The 11639-nt window shown below is 41.8% G+C and overlaps 1 long non-coding RNA gene across 1 annotated transcript in view; it reads right to left on the bottom strand.

The window, feature by feature from the left end:
• Positions 1 to 1319: 1319 nt before the first annotated feature.
• The window catches only part of LOC113903981, a 32731-nt gene continuing 22411 nt past the window's right edge, over positions 1320 to 11639 (bottom strand). The window contains exon 3 of the long non-coding RNA XR_003514368.1: positions 1320 to 1563. This is a non-coding gene — a long non-coding RNA (uncharacterized LOC113903981). The remainder of the gene's footprint in view (positions 1564 to 11639) is intronic.

Below are 11639 nucleotides of genomic sequence, written 5' to 3'. Positions count from 1 at the left end.
CACGCTTGGGAGACTGCCACCCACAGGGAAAGCAGCAGACCCTGTTTGCAGACCACAGTTCTGTTGGAAAATTCATGCAAGCAGTCAGCTTCTTGTCTTGACTTGGAGAAAGTGAAAGTCTCTCAGTCGCCTCCGACACTTTGCAACCCCATGGAATATAGTCCATGGAATTCTCCAGGCAAGAAGACTAGAGTGGGTTGCCATTTCCTTCTCCAAGGGATCTTCCCAACCCAGGGATCCAACCCAGATCTCCCACAATACAGGCAGATTCTTCCCCAGCTGAGCCACCAGGAAAGCCCTGGTAGACTTGGAGAAACCAGAGTAGAAATTCAGCTGGAGCCTTGGGGAGTTCACCTCTTTGCACAGAGCTAATTTGGATGTAGACATTGTAGATGGCACATTAGCACAGAATTGGTGTCCTGGGCTGGTGACGGCATTCATTATAGATACACAGAAGCACTTAGCATATATTATTAAAACTTTTAGCTTTGGGTACATGCCATATATATAATTCAAATGTTTTGCAAACTGATGACTTCATCGATAGAATCCAGTACTTGAGAAATCTGTCTTGGCCATTTTACAGTTGACTTTGACCCATTTGAGATGACAGTAGAGATCTAGTGCCTCCCTGACCTTCCCACTCCTTATTGTCTTATATTCACTCAGCTTCACCTATTGGCATTCCTTTTCTGATTCCGGAAACAACTCCTTTGTTAATAAAATCTTTAGAAATGGTTTATTTTTGCCCTTAGCATCACAATTTTTTTTTTTTTTAAAGCCAGAATAAATTTGATTTACTGTGTTAGATGTTGTTCCCTGATAGCTCAGTTGGTAAAGAATCCACCTGCAATGCAGGAGACCCCAGTTCGATCCCTGGGCTGGGAAGATCCTCTGGAGAAGGGAAAGGCTACCCACTCCAGTGTTCTGGCCTGAAGAATTTCATGGACTGTTGAGTCCATGGGGTCGGAAAGAGTAGGACACGACTGAGCAACTTTCATTTTCACTCACTTTCACGGCTATGGTAGCACAAAAGCTGAGAGTTTGTAAAGGCTGTAAAATGAGTGAAGCAGGCATCTCAGAGGGAAGCCAGATGCCTTACTCTGGCCTGCCCAAGGAAGGTCAATTGTATTGCTGCCGGGCCTGGGTTTGCTGCTCCACAGGTTAAAATCAGTGAGGTTCAGCAGCACAGAGAGTGAACGCGAAGGGAGCGGGGTTAGAGACAGGGAAGGCACAAAAGGAGACTGGGCGTGAGTAGGCAGCAAGTTCAACACAAGAATAATTTGTTCCTTCCAGGGAGAAGCAAAAAAGAAAAAAAATTCCTTTAGTAGTAATGAACTTCGTTTTATTGAGGAGCATCTATGACTGTGAGGAGACAGAGTGTGTGGGCTGTAACCGAGGTAACGAGTGGGCAGCACTTCAGCAGTTTGGAGATTTATGGTGAGATTTGGAAAGGGCTCATCTTCTCATCTGAGTCTCCTCCACCCGCATCCGTCACACCTGATGCTGTCATTGTGAGCTCAGCCTTGGGTCAGGCAGAGGAGGCCTGGCTGGCAGTAGAATCTAGCCGTATTCATCATCAGTTCACCAGGAAAGGGGAAATGAAGTGAGAAAAGAAAGAAATATGAGAAAAGTAAAGTAAGACATGCAAAAAAAAATATAAGCCTGTTTTTAGGCACACACAAATTATTTACATAATAAGAATCTGCATTACAAAGACCAAATATCCTTGAGCCTGTCTGAGACAATACATATTCAGTCCTTTGTAACCCTAAGCCTGAGCTCCAGCAGGAAACGCCACCTTCTCTGGATCTGATGTCTCAACTGTCCTTATCATTAGATGATGGAAACTTAAAGAAAAAGACCTCCCACTAAATGTGCCCAGTAAAAAATAATTTCTTGTTAAAACAAAAAAAAATTAGCTAAGCATATCAGATTAGCACAGCACATGAAGTTTACTTATTTGTAACATCCTGAATAAGACGTGACCAAGCTCTCATCTATTCTACTAGGAACTTCTGTGAAAAGAATTAAGGCCCAATATTAATTAATTAATATGATGAATTTCTAAATTTTCATTGACCAACATATAGAAGGTCCCCAAACTAGCAGTCTGTTCAAACTAGCCAATTCCTCGGGTTTGTTAGTCTTCTAGAGAGCCGTAATCAGACTGTGTCTATAAGCCACTCCACAATGTCCCATTTATTTTTATTTTGTACTGAATTAATATTTTAAAGCTAGAACTTTAACATACAACAGGGGCTTTTCTAAATTATCTCTGAAAGATTAATTTGGTGAATACTAATAAGGGCTGATGTTTAAAAGATACAGTTTCTACCAATCTGCAGACCTCATGCCACACACGGAGAAGGCAATGGCACCCCACTCCAGTACTCTTGCCTGGAAAATCCCATGGACAGAGGAGCCTGGTGGGCTGCAGTCCATGGGGTCGCTAGAGTCGGACACGACTGAGTGACTTCACTTTCACTTTTCACTTTCATGCATCAGAGAAGGAAATGGCAACCCACTCGTGTTCTTGCCTGGAGAATCCCAGGGACGGGGGAGCCTGGTGGGCTGCCGTCTATGGGGTCGCACAGAGTCAGACACGACTGAAGCGACTTAGCAGTAGCAGCAGCATAAGGGCTGATGTTTGAAAGATACAGTTTCTACCAATCTGCAGACCCCATGCCACGCAATTTCATGTTGACTTTTATGTCTTAGTAGAGCTACAAATACCGGCAAACGTATCTGAAATACAGGAAATATTTTATTGGCATTCATGTATTTTTTTTAACATGTTAATATCAGAAGTGGCAGGAAGATCTTAAAAAGCAGGTCATTTGAAATTGATGGCTTCCATGTTTATTGTCTCTCTCCTCACCAAAAACAGTGGTTTAAATGTTCTTCTTATCCAGAAAACAGATGCTAAGCTTTATTAAGAAGGCATTTGTAAGCTTTAGTGCCTTGTCTTATTTTTCCACTCATTATAAATTGACATTCTCTCACAGGAGTCCCCATTACAATGCAAATTTGAACCATTTTTTTTTAAACTTCACATTCATTATGAAAAATTGAAAGCTTTATTTCTGTTAATGTTTATTTCACCCATATTTCAAGTAAGAAAAAAATTTTTTTCTTTCTACCACTAGTTGACAAACCACAGTAAAGATTTTTCACTATCATTTCATGCTAATTAATCAGGTTAGCATGGAGTGATAGTGAAAAACCATCTCTCTTGTTTCTCTGTAGCCTATCTTTTTGTATCTGCTGCTGCTGCTGCTAAGTCACTTCAGTCGTGTTCGACTCTGTGTGACCGCATAGACGGCAGCCCACCAGGCTCCTCTGTTCCTGGGATTCTTCAGGCAAAAACACTGGAGTGGGGTGCCATTTCCTTCTCCAATGCATGAAAGTGAAAAGTGAAAGTGAAATCACTCAGTCGTGTCTGACTCTTAGCAACCTCATGGACTGCAACCTACCAGGCCCCTCCGTCCATGGGATTTTCCAGGCAAGAGTACTGGAGTAGGTAGCCACTGCCTTCTCGGATATTTTAGTATCTATTAGCTAGTAATTATTCCTGTGGTCTGTTCCAAACTTATCATGTCCCAGGAATAATGTATTTAATAATAAATTTCAAAAAAAACCACAAAATCAAAATCTCTCTTTTTTATCCTAAAATTCCATCTCTTTCAACTAGTTTCAAGCAGGAGAGAAAATTATAGATAAAACAGGGTGGAGTGGAGTATTTCCTATTCAAGATCTGACCCTCCACTGTATAAATGACCATCATAGGCACCCATGGGTTTCACACTGCTCTAGACTGCATGTTTGTGTTCCCCTAAAATCTACTTGTTAAACCCTAATGTGATGGTGTTAGGAGGTGGGTCTTTGAAAGGTAATCAGACAATGAGGGTGAGGCTCTCCTGAATGGAATTAGTGTCCTTCTAACAGTCTTCAGAGAGCTCTCTTGCCCTTCCTGCCATGTAAGGTCACAGGAGTTGACAGCTGTCTATGAACAGAGGCACACTCTCACCAAACATCAAGTCTCCAGGTGCCTTAACCTTGGACTTCAGCCTCCTGAATTCTAAGGGATAATTAATTTTCTATTGCTTGTAAGTCACCCAGGCTGTGGTATTCTGTCATAACAGCCCAAGTGGACTGAGACATACTTGCTTTAGGGTTAGAGTCTATTGAGGATGAACTGAAAGTGAAAGGCACTGGTCGTGCTGACTCTTTGCAAACCCATGGACTATATATAGCCCACCAGGCTCCTCCGTTCATGGAATTCTCCAGGCAAGAATACAGAAGTGGATCACCATTTCCTTCTCCAGGGGATCTTCCTGACTCAGGGATCGAACCAGGGTCGCCTACATTGCAGGCAGACTCCTTATGTCTGAGCCACCAGAGCTGAAGAGTTTGACAGTTCTACTGGGTGACAGAGTCTAGCCAGTTTTGAGGCTGCAAAATCATATCTTGAAAAAGGAAATAAGTGCATCGCATCCCAAGCCAAACCTGTCTTTGTTATGCTTTGCAAACCATTGTGGTGCTTTTCCATACTGTGTTATTCATCCATGTTTGATGTGTTCTAATCATTTCCATTAGCTAACTTTCAGTTTACAATTCCTATCATAGGATTAAGAACCAAAGATTTCTGTTTCCAGTAAACAGCAGAATAAATTTATACCAAACTCTTGCTGGAGGTTCAGTGGTAAAGAATCCTCCTGCTAATACAGGAGATGTGGCTTCCAGGAATGGGTCCCAGGAATGTGACCCAGGAATAGGTCAGGAAGACTCCCTGGAGAAGGAAATGGCAACCCACTCCAGTATTCTTGCCTGAGAAATCCCACGAATGGAGGAGCTTGGCGAGCTATACAGTCTGAGGTCACAAAAGAGTTGGTCACAAAAGTTAATGACTTGGCAGTTAAACAACAACTCGCTAGAAACAACTAAAACACTGTGTAAGCATTTTGTTTTGCAATATTCTTAAAAGAATTAAATATTTAACAAAATAGATTGTTAAGCTGACATGTAAAGGAAAATGGGAACCAGACAGACAAGCTTCTTGTGCCTTGAGAGCATTTGCTGAACTCGGTAAATTTGGACTTGGGAGATGAGACAGAAGTATTTGTGTCAACTGTAGTGAGGCGGATGAACCTAGAGCCTATTATACAGAGTAAAGCAAGCCAGAAAGAGAAAAACAAATATTGTATATTAACACACATATAATGGAATCTAGAAAAATGGTACTAGTGAATCCGTGTACAGAGAAGAAATAGAGATGCAGACGGAGAGAATGGACTTGTGGACACCGTGGGCAAAGGGGAGGCTAGGAGAAATTGACAAAGTGTTATTGACGTATATACACTGTCATGTGTAAAACAGATAGCTAGAGGAGAACCAGCCTGGTGCTTTGTGACAGTCTGGAGGGGTGGGATGGCGTGGGGAGGCTCAGGAGGAAGGGGACGCACACGCGCGCACGCACACACACACACACACACACGCATGATTATGACTGAATCGCTTTGATTTGTGGCAGAGACCACCTGAGCAGTATAAAGCAACTTCCTCCAATTTTAAAATCTAGGGCCAGGAGTCCACTAGCAGTGCCAAGTTTACAAGGAGACCCTCCTCTCATTAAACTGGGTGCCGTGGGGCTCATCCCAGGGTAAAAACGAATCAAAAATAAGTCCCCTACCCCTCCCCACACGCATCGCCCAGGAGACTGTAGGGAAGGCCACAGCCACAACACTGTGTAAATAGAAAAGATCAGAGGGCAGAGAAAGTCCCTGAGAAGCTGTGGTCACCACAACCATATCCTGGGACAGCTCAAAGCTTGGATTACATTATTTGGGCAGCCTGTCAGTGTCAAGCCGCAAACTTGGTTGGTGGCCTTACCAAAGCGGTAGTGCCTGTGAGGTCTGCAGGAGGAAATGCAGATTGTCTCTGCAAGAAGGCACCTTAATCTTAGGCCTCAAAGAATCACGAAAAAGTAACTGTTCAAGAAACATTGAGAAGTCGGCAGTAAAACTAATAAGATAAAAATACCCAAGAATAAGGCACCATGGAAAATAATCTGCAGAAAGATAAAATTACAAAACAGACCCCAAAATATTTGAGATATTGAAATCCAGAAATAGGCTTACTCTGTTTAAAGATATTAATATTAAAGACAGTTTGAAAATATCTGCAAGAAAGAAAAACTATAAAAATAAACCTAGAAAATGTGAAAAAAATGAAAGAAATAGTACAAAAGAAACATAAGAGACAAATATAATAACTTAGTTGAGGGGTGAAGAGAAAATGAGATACAACTGAAAAAGATTTAGTGAATTGGAAAATACACCAGAAAGTTGGCCAGTGTGCAGAGACAAAAAGTTGGAAAATATGGTAGAGAGTTAAGAGATGGATAGAAGAACTGCTGCTGCTGCTGCTGCTGCTGCTGCTGCTAAGTCCCTTCAGTCATGTCCAACTCTGCGCGACCCCACAGACGGCAGCCCACCAGACTGCTCTGTCCCTGGGATTCTCCAGGCAAGAACACTGGAGTGGGTTGCCATTTCCTTCTCCAAGGGGATGGAAGAGCTAACATACTTTTAATCACAGTTCCAAAAGGGGACTGATTCAGAAAAGTAAAGAGGACAGCACTAATAATTAGAGGTGATAATTAAAGGTAATAATTAAGGTAATAGCTGATCATTTTACAGAACTCAGCAAAACAGACTCAATAAATGAGACCACATTTAGTAATGTCATCATGAAACTGCAAAACACCAAAGAAAATGCAGTTCTCTTAAAACAGCCACAGGGAAAAAAGCAGGTTATCAAAAGAACGATACAGAAATAAGCTCTTTCTTTTCATGTTTCACTTACTTTTTTTTAACACGGCTACCAGAAAATTTTAAATTACATGTGCAGCTCACCTCATCTTTCTTTTGGACAGAGCTGCTACAGACCAACATGTAACCCATCCTAAAATCCCAGCAGTGTTTTAGAATAGCATCAGGCAAGCTTGCAGCAAGCATGACCTCCAGCAAATTCCTTAACCTATCTGAGACTCAATTTCTGTCTTTAAGAGGTGACAGGTACAAATATTACCCCCACCAGGATTTATTATGACGGCCAAGTCCGACATATGAGCACAGGCTCGGAGATACGTAATGTGTGACACATTCTGTTTTATGGGCTCCCCTGAAAGAAACCCCACACCACAGCTCACCTACCGCCACCTTCCTTAATCCGTCCCTGAGCTGGAGCAGAGTGTAAGTTAAGGTGAAATGGAACTTTCTGGATGACCAGAGATAAGCTTGCCTAACAGGATCCATTGTACTGAGCAGGATGCCAGAACCACCGCTGAGTTAAGAGGACAAGTTAACCTGCCTTCACAAATACCCATCTTCAGCTGTAAGAAATCCAATGCCTGATTTGTTCTTGCTGCAGTGTGATGGTATCAAGTATAAAAAATCTTACTCAAAAATGCAAGGTTTTAAGAGCAGCAATAGATGAGTAGATAAAGGAGATGTGGTATGTATAGCCAGTGGAATGCTACTCAGTCATAAAAAAAAAAAAAATGAAATTTTGCCATTTGCAGCAACATGGATGAACCTGGAGGGTATTTTGCTAAGTGAAATAAGTCAGAGGAGAAAAAAAGAAAATGCAGTGTGATATCACTTACATGTGGAATCTAAAAATGTACAACAAAAAAGCAGATTCACAGATGTAGACAGCAAACTGGTGGTTTTCAGAGGAGGGGAGAGTTGGAGGGCGATATAGGGATGGGAGAGCGGGAAGCACCAGCCATGGGGTGTAAAACAGGCTTGAGGATGTATTGCCCAAAATGGCAAATACAGCCAATATTTTGTAATAACTGTAAATGGAAAGTAACCTTTAAAAATTGCATTAAAAAGAGAAAAAAAAAAATTTGGAGAACATAAACAGATATATGATGCCATTCTAGCAAAGCACATGGTAGATATAGCTACATTAATATTAGACAAAATTTGCTCTTGAGTAAAAAAATTACCAGGAATAAAGTCAAGTCGCATTGATAAATGATTCTATTTTTCACAAAGATGCCACCGTGTTTAAGTTTGTAAGCAAATAATACAATAGTTTCAAAGTACAGAAATAAACCTTGACAGAAAACACAAGGAAAGCTGGATACATATGCCACCAGAGCCTGCGATGGCTGTTGTCATTGGAGGGCTTTCCCCGCCGACATTGTGCAGGTATAACTCTTTCTGGTTTAACGTGGGTCAGTTTTTACAGTTTTTACTGAATTTGGTACAGTATGGCTTCTGTGCTATGTTTTGGTTTTTTGGTCACGAGGCACGTGGGATTCTAACTCCCTGATCAGGGGTCCAAGCCTCACCCCCTGCATTAAAGGGCAAATCTTCAGCGCTGGACTGCCAGGGAAACCCCACAGGTGTACTAACACAATAAACTGCATCCTTCTTGGTGTACACGTCAATGAGAGTTTGCAGATGGACACAGGATACTTGCATCTCCCCAAAGCTTTTCTGATGCCCCTTCATAGTTTATCCCTCCACTGACTCCAGTCTCAGGCAACCTCTAATCTGCTCTTTAGTCACTACAGATTAATTTACATTTCTAGGAGTTATATTACTGGATCATACAGTATGTCCCATTTGGTGTCTTGCTTCTTTCACTCAGGATAATTATTTACAAGCCGTTTCTATTGCACGTGTATCCGTAGGTAGTTTTTTTACTGCTAAGAGGTATATGCCTTTGTTTGGATGCACCCCAACTTGTCCACTCATTCACCCATGGATAGACTTTGGGGTTAGTTTCGTTTTTTGCCCCCTCAAGGCTTCCCTTTCCAGAAACGAATGAGCCTGTGACTGGGAAGAGGCGTAACAGACTTCCAGCATGTTTGTAATGTTCTGCTAGTGGTAAAACAGGTACTTGCCTAATAATTATTCACCAGAATGTGCATACAGGTTATATTTAACTTTTTGTCAATGTTATACTTTATCAAAATGAGTGAGTGAAGTTGCTCAGTCATGGCCAACTCTTTGCCCCGCAACTGTAGCCCACCACGCTCCTCCATCCATGGGATTTTCCAGGCAAGAATATTGGAGTGGGTTGCCATTTCCTTCTCCAGGGGATCTTCTCGACCCAGGGATCAAACCCAGGTCTCTCATATTGCAGGCAGATGCTTTACCATCTGAGCCACAAGGGAAGTACAAGAGAAGAAAAATCAAGATGAAGTATCTGAGATTACATCTGTCATGCAAGTGAAGCAGTTGTGGTCTATCTCGAAGAAAGTCTTAGCTCTGATAAAGAATGAACTTGGACAGTATTACTTCACCTCTTGTAGCCCCATTCATGTATGAAATCAGGATAATAAAACCAGATAACTACATTACAGCCCTTTGTAATTTGTACCATGCTATACCCAAGGGAGTTATTATTATTATTGCAACTACCACAAGGGAGCAGACAAAATGACTTGAACCAGAAGGTTCCAGTTAATCTGCTCCTTGTCCTGCCTGTGGGCTCTTCTTTCTCACTGGCAGCCACAGGGCTCTCGTCATTCAGATCATCCTTCAAGAGAGAACCTTCTAGAAAGAGCGCGTAGGTGGACACCCCCAGTGGCCACTTCCTCGGGATCTGCTGCAGCATCCAGACTGAGACAGCAGTGTCCCCCACGTCTGCGTACAGTAGGAGGGCTAGACTGGGCCCTTCCTGCCCAGCGGGTGATCTTTGTTCCAGGCGCCACCCCGGCCTAGCCAGGACCCTCTCTGAGCTGGGCTGTGCTCAAAGGCGCTTCCTGCCCAAGCCTCCACATCCGCTCTTCTTCTGAAGTCAGACCTGCATGCTGTTTGGAGACTCCCTCTGACTACTCCCGGCTTCCCTGGTGGCTCAGATGGTAAAGTGTCTGTCTGCAATGCAGGAGACCCGGGTTCAATCCCTGGGTTGGGAAGACCCCCTGGAGAAGGAAATGGCAACCACTTCAGTATTCTTGCCTGGAAAATTCCATGGATGGAGGAGCCTGGTGGGCTACAGTCTTCCATGGGGTTGCAAAGAGTCGGACGCGACTGAGCAACTTCACTTTACTTTTACTTTTGTTTTTCCCTAACTACTCCAGTCTCCCTCTACTTCAACTTTCACACGACTTTACCCTAATAAATCTCTTGCTTTTCTAATTCTGTCTCAGCATCCGCTTAGCATCTTGGAGGACCAAAACTGGCTAACATAGGCAGAACGGTGTTTTTCATTAGCAAGAACTAATGAACATTTTTAAAATCGAAAACCAAGAAATTGAATGAGATGTTTGCAGACACTGAAATTCCTGACATAAACAAACAACCTCATACAGACAATGCAAGCCAAATTTTTAATTTATATTTGATGCTGATGGCCCTTCTTTATCTTAAAAAAAAAAAAAAAAAAAGAATCCATGACTAGAACAGTTTGTCTTCAAGATGATGTTTATTTTGCAACTAAACTATGTTTTCTCTCTTTTACTCATTTTGGCATTCAATTCTTAAGTTTAGTAAAGGCCCAATAAGTGGGGATTTGCTAAAGTGTCTCAAGATCAAGTCACCTAAATCGAGGTTCCGTGTCAATCCGGAACCATCAGTAAGCTGTAGAAGTCAGATGATAGAGGGAATTGAAGGATTTAAGTAAGCCTGTGCATGTCCTCAGTTGTTAAGCCATGTCAGACTCTGGTGATGATGCCTTGAACTGTGACTTGCAGACTTGATCACTCTGCATATGTTGACAGAGGTCCATGGGATTTCCCAGGCAAGAGTACTGGAGTGGGTTGCCATTTTCTTCTTCAGGGGATCTTCTGGACACAGGGATCAAAACTGCAATACCTGCACGTCAGGCAGACTCTTTGCCACTGAGCCACCTGGAGAGCCCTTTAAGCAGAGTATGTTAAAAAAAAAAATCTTTGTATCCATACTTAGAATTTATGTCCCAAATATTTACCAAGTCAGTAGCCAAATGAAAATGATTTTTGCATAAACTGTGAATTAAAATTTTTAAGAAACTAGACATTTAAATTTATTTCATTTAAAAATAGGTTTTTTTTTAGCATTTATATTTTTCTTATAATTTTAAAGGGAGAAATATGAAATATAATAGGTGAATGGGGCCAGTTGCATGGTGGTGGATGGTAACTAGGCTTGCAGTGATGATGACTCTGTATATGGTGAACTGCAACGCTATATACCTAAAGCTTATATAATAAAGGTTTGAATAAATTAGAAAAAATAAAATGATTGATTTTAAACAGTATATTTTCCTAAAATTAAACATAATATCTTTGACTTGCCTCTAGCTTAGTTGCTCTAGGAAGTATCCAATCCACATCCATTAATTTCATTACTTGTGGGCCAAACACACCCATTGAAAGTCAATATGTAAAATATATCACTTAGATCATATATAAAGGAAAGTAAAACTTACTGTCTGAACTTTTTTTTTTTTTTTTTGCCACACCACTCGGCTTGTCGCATCTTAGTTCCCCAACCAGGGATTGAACGTGGACCGCAGCAGTGAAAGTGCAGCATTCTAAGCCCTAGGCCACCAGGAAACTCTCTCTGCACCATTCTAAGTCATATTTGGACCCACTGGTTGGTAGGGTAAGTCAGACAGAGGAAGAGAAATATCATATA

This window comes from Bos indicus x Bos taurus, chromosome 14, assembly GCF_003369695.1.
Source record: "Bos indicus x Bos taurus breed Angus x Brahman F1 hybrid chromosome 14, Bos_hybrid_MaternalHap_v2.0, whole genome shotgun sequence".
Lineage (NCBI taxonomy): Eukaryota > Metazoa > Chordata > Mammalia > Artiodactyla > Bovidae > Bos > Bos indicus x Bos taurus.
The sequence above is the reverse complement of the archived record's forward strand: the minus strand, read 5'-3'. Positions and strand labels throughout refer to the sequence as shown.